The 5,530-nt window shown below is 48.5% G+C and overlaps 1 protein-coding gene across 1 annotated transcript in view; it reads left to right on the top strand.

Moving 5' to 3' along the window:
* Window positions 1-370: 370 nt before the first annotated feature.
* Window positions 371-5,530, top strand: part of ABRACL (ABRA C-terminal like) — a 16,491-nt gene continuing 11,331 nt past the window's right edge. The window contains exon 1 of the mRNA XM_003790281.3: window positions 371-554. The gene's annotated coding sequence lies outside the window, so the exon portion shown is untranslated. The remainder of the gene's footprint in view (window positions 555-5,530) is intronic.

Here is a 5,530-nt window from a genome sequence, read left to right as displayed (position 1 = left end):
TTGCAGTATAACAAACTGGTGTTCAAGAGTGCGTTTTGTTTTGCAAACCAGATCATTCTCAAGTCACTGAGGCTCCAGCTCCAGGCATACAGAACCAATAAATGTCAAGTTCTTTCTAGGAGACCTCAGCTTTCAGCACGTTGGGGGCGCTTTGTTTCTTATGAAATCCTGGCAGGAAATCAACGCCCAGGATCAAATGCAGGGGGCTGGGGATCGTTTGGAGCGCGGTGGAAAGGTGTGGGTAGCCGAAGCTCTGCGCGGGTTTCCTAGAGCCCCGGCCGCCCCGCCACCTGTCTGGAGTTTGACCCCTGCAGCTGCGTCTCCTTCCCTGAGTTTCCTTCTCATAGGCTTGTCCCTGGAGTGTGGGCGGCCCCTTTCCTGAGCGCATAAACTCTTACTTTACCCCCACCCAGCTCCTCCTCCTCCAGAGCTGCCTTTCTCTTTGCTTCAGCCACTTCCTTCCTCAGCCTCTTCCTCCCCAGTGCACTGGAGAAGGTAACCGGGTCCCGACTGACGCGGCGCCAGTTCACAGGGAAAGCAAACGAGGCGGAGAGGTGAGCGAGCCCAGGGAAGAAGCGGCTAGGTATAAAGGATGGACGGGATGTCCGGGGAGGCCGGGGGGCCGGCGATCGTGGGCTGCGGGTGAGGGTCGCGGCAGAGGCGCCTAGGCGCACGGGAGGTGGTAACTGGCAGAGGGCGCGGTGCGGGAGGGGATCCCGGTGGGCGCGCCTCCCGCGCCCCCACCTCTCCTGCGGACTTCCGCACTCGGCTCACGTGACGTTTTGCCGGCCAGGGGCGGACTGGGAAGCGAGGAGAGATGGCATGATTTTTACCGCGGTGCGACGTGTCCGCTTTGCACTTGGCGGTGGTTCGAGAACCATTTCTGCAGAGCAGGGTGGAGAGGGGCTGGGAGCCAGGGGAGAGGAGTGTTGAGGAATTTGGTGGTCTTAGGGCAGTGGACTCTGCAGCACCGAAGGTGGGTGCGGCTCTGTGCTCTCCAGGTCCGGGACTAGGGGGTCATGAGGGGACCCTGGCCAGGCAGGGTCCGTTTTAGCCCCCGGACTCCGGGACCCTGGGAGAGGCGGGAGGGCAGCGCTGGCCGATGAGTTGCGGAGACAAAGACTTCCGGGACCTGGCCCTTCTAGGGAGCCAGCTGCGCCGCCCCTAAACTGGGAGTTGTGCTCGGTGTCCCCCTGCGCTGCACCCGTGCCGGTGATGACCGTGTGATGCCCTGCAGGATACAAGGCTTGAGGACCCCCACTTGGCAGAACCCCAGACTTGGAGCAGGGATGTCCAAATATGGAGTGGGCGCGCCGGCGAGGAGGGAGGAAGGAACCCAGTCATCCCGTGCCCGGCGCCAGCTGCTTGTCAGTGACTGTGAAGGAGGGCTGTAGAAGAGTGCCCAGCCCCAGTGTGTAAAATTGGCTCCTGGTCCCCAGGGTCCTCGCCCCAATAGGCTTTGTTATCTTGGACATTAGACTATCTAAATGTATTGCCTCCAAACTTTAAAAAAAAATTCGCTAAGAGGGTCCTTAAGTATGTTCTTAAATGTGTACTGATGGTGGGCTGGTTCAGCACATGCCCAAGTCTGCCAACATAGTTCCTTTGTGATTTCCATGAACAAAGCCTAATTCAATTTTGCGACAGCTAGAGTGCCAGGCTGGCGTCCCTTAGGCTTCCTTGGAGTCCGTCTTCCTTTCTTCCCATCCAGCTGCTCAGTGACACGCTCTTTATTCCGTAGAAGTACTCCGCTGTGGCCTCCTCCCATTGTTCTGGATCTTGCTCGCTGCAGCCCCAGGCTTCTGTCCTTGTTAGGAAATGTCACGGCCCTTCCAAGGATTGTGCCATAATGGGTATTTCTCCGCTTTGTCCCTATCCCCCTTAAATAAGAAATAAATAAAACATGCCAGATTATGTATGCTAGCAACTGTTTCTAAACCTATTATTTTCCTATTTATAGTAGACTAGGCAGGGAGCCTTTCTTATAAGTGTTCTGCCTCAGTACTCAGCAGGCAATATTCCATACAAGTACAAGTCATTATTATATTTAACGAATTTACATACAAGCCAAAGAAGAAGAAAACAGCCAGATTGATGTGGTAGAAATAGCATTAAATTGTGGAGAGTTAACCTCTTTGAGTCTGTTTCATTATCCATAAAATGGAGATAAGTAATAAATACTTTGCAAGATTCTTAGAATTACATAAATTAACATAGATAAGGAAGATGATGTGTAACTAATTATAGAGAAATGCTGGTTGCTTTCCCTTTCTTAAAATAGGTTGAACAGAACGTCTGCTTAATATAACACAAGCGGGCGCCTATACATAGTAGAAGGATTTCCTCTTTCATCCCCATTCCTGAAGGAAAGCGCCTTCTGAAGTGTGTTGCCGGTGGTGGGTGGAAGGAGTGAAAGAGGGTGTGAATTTGATCTATTTTCAGGGTCGGGGAAATCAGAAAATCTGAGAATCGGAGAGATCCTTCATCTCCTTGGACATTTTGTGTTCCCTTCTATCGAGTAAGACTTAATTTCCTCGTTATCCTTCACAGATCTTGCTACTTCTATATTAATGCTTCCAGGAACACTTTATTCATTGTTAGGCAGACTGACTGCTAGAGAATTGATTTTTTGGCTCCCAAATCTGCCTTTCTATTACATCTATCCATCCAGCACAATAGAGCAACAGAGACCAAGGCTATCATAAGTACATTAAAAAATGCTTTAGTCTTTGAAAAATATTGGCAGAACTTCTCTATGCTATTTTTATATGTCACGATCCTTTAAAGTACAAGTGATAAAAACTCAATCAAAACAGCACAAGTGAAAACAGAAGCAGTACTGGTTCTCCACACTGAGAAGTCCAGGGCTTTCATGTATGGGCTGTCTTTGTTACATGGCTGACTTCTTTGTGTTAGCCTTAGTCCTGGCAAACTCTTTCCACATGGTGGCCATTGAGATCAGGTGCTGTAAACTACATCTTAGAACCTATTGGAAGGAGAGTGTCATTTTACCAACAGTTCCAGCAGAGTCTCAGGACTGAACCTCATTGTTCTGAGTGGCGGCACCTGCATTATGCCACAAACCAATCATTCTGTCCCTGAACTTCTTCTTGAGCCCAAGGTGAAGTCTACCCAAGATACATAGGATTACAGTAAGAAGGGGAAGGCTCTCTCCAAACAAAAACTAGATTGCTGCTGCCAGAATGTGGAATGGGTTCTGGGCAGGCAAAATAACAGCTGTCTACTGTGCTGACATTAATAGGTTTTTTTCCTACTGTTATTCTCATGGTGTGGTGTTTAGGACTTCAGCATAGTGGCTGAATATTCAGGATATATTTTAGCTTTTTAACAGCTATCTTAACCTGTCTTGAATTACATATAATATTGTAGATATGATTTCATCAGTACAAAGTCCCCAGTATTTGGAAACTTAATTTTTGATAATAAGTTTTATGAAGGTGCATTTATCGAAGATTTTGCATTTTATTGCAATCCAAGATCCTTAAATTATAATATGCACACAGACAAAAACATAGCAGATGGTAGTGGCACTTTTAATTATTAGCTGATAGAAAATCTGGTGTCCCAATCAGTATGGTTTAAACAGGTGGTATATAGTCATTAGATGTCACTCTTGCTTTTAAAAGCTACTAGGAATTTGTTACAATCCATCTGGATAAAGTTGTTTCTTCCAAATCATCACCCCAAAGGAAACCATATATGCAACTCTACTTTTGGGACCCTTATTTTATTTGGGAGACTTATGATTTAAAAACAGATTGAATTGGCTCGGTGCCTGTGGCTCAAGCGGCTAAGGCGCCAGCCACATACACCTGAGCTGGCAGGTTCCAATCCAGCCCAGGCTCGCCAAACAACAATGATGGCTGCAACCAAAAAATAGCAGGGTGTTGTGGTTGGTGCTTGTAGTTCCAGCTACTTGGGAGGCAGAGGCAGGAGACTGGCTTGAGACCAGGAGTTGGAGGTTGCTGTGAGCTGTGATGACACGGCACTCTACCCAGGGCAACAGCTTGAGGCTCTGTCTCAAAAAAAAAAAAAAAAAAAAGAAAGAAAGAAAGAAAGAAAGAAAGAAAGAAAACAGATTGAATTGATGCATATTCTATCCAGTTGTTTATACTTTCTGACCCTCCTGCAGGTGTAGTCCCATACTCTCTCACGAAATCAATATTTCTTTACCTCCTACTCTGGTGCCAGTCCTAAAACAGAAGTGAGCATTTGTCAGACTCTGCAGAGAGGAGCTGACCTGCTAGTGGTGAACGCTGGGAAACCAGTAATTCCAATGGAGTGAAATGGAGAGGGGCACACAGTGCTGTGGGGACGCACCGTAGGGGAGGTCTCCTATTCCAGAGGTTTAGGGAGGGCTTCCAGGAGGAAGTTATCTACCCTGGGACTGGGTGTGTGGGAGTTAGCCCCAGGAAAGAGGAATAGTGATAGTCTGGATTGAAGTATTTGTGAAGCCCAGATACGAGCTGGAAGGGCAGTGAAAAATAAAAAGAAGCCCCGTGGAGCTGCAACTTAAAGATCAAGGGGAAGGGGAGAGGCTGGACCAAGCGCAGAACCCAGCCCTAGCCCACGGAGAACTTACTGAACCAAGGAGAGGGTTGGTTCCTGTTATATCCTGGACTCCTCCTCATCGTCAGATCAATGGTCTCCACCACAAGTTCTCCATTGCAGTCAGAGAAGGACGCAAGACCCCTGCATGTGCCCAGAAGTTATGACTGTACTGACCTGAGGGTATTAACATTGCCTTTCTATTAACTACCTCCCCCAGTGGACTGCAGCCTCCAGAAGGGCAGGGAGCCTGTCAGTTTCTCTTGGGATCCCCAGCTACCAGCTTAGGGCCTGCCTGGAGTGGCTACACTTTTTCTCCTTTGTTTACCTGCTTTTGTTTTTTTTACACCCTTTGCCACTTGCTTGCCTGGTCTACTCCTCCCTGCCGACCTCCACAAGCCTTCTGTGGCTTCCTCCTTTGTTTCTCAGAGTGTCTTGGACCCACCACCAATGCCAAATTGCTATTCATCACAGGCCTTTCTCTGCCTTTGGAAGGTGAGCCCCCTGAGGGCAGGCAGAGCCTGTGCTGCTGCTCCCTGTTTGTATTTTGGGTGCTCAACAGGGCTTTGTGAAGGAGACCTGCCTCCAGTGAGTAATGGGTGTAAGGAGAATGGACTCTGGCGAACAGAAGCGGGGGCAGCTATAAAGGTTGAGGTAAATAGGGGTACTCAGTGCTGTAAATATTATGCAGATTTTTTTTTTGGAAGAGGGATGTGGGAAATTAATAGTGAAAAATGTTGCATGAGAAAAAGGGCGCTTGGCTCAGTGCCTGTAGGTCAGCGGTTAGGGTACCGGGCACATACACCAAAGCAGGCGGGTTCAAACCCAGCCCGGGCCTGCTAAATAACAATGACACCGGCAGCCAAAAAAACAGCTAGGCATTGTGGCAGGCGCCTATAGTCCCAGCTACTTGGGAGGCTGAGGCAAGAGAATCGCTTAAGCCCAAGAGTTTGAGGTTACT

Source organism: Otolemur garnettii, unplaced genomic scaffold (assembly GCF_000181295.1).
Source record: "Otolemur garnettii isolate 467f Iridium unplaced genomic scaffold, OtoGar3 scaffold00042, whole genome shotgun sequence".
Classification (NCBI taxonomy): domain Eukaryota; kingdom Metazoa; phylum Chordata; class Mammalia; order Primates; family Galagidae; genus Otolemur; species Otolemur garnettii.
Note: the sequence above shows the minus strand (reverse complement) of the source record. Positions and strands in the feature narration are given on the sequence as shown.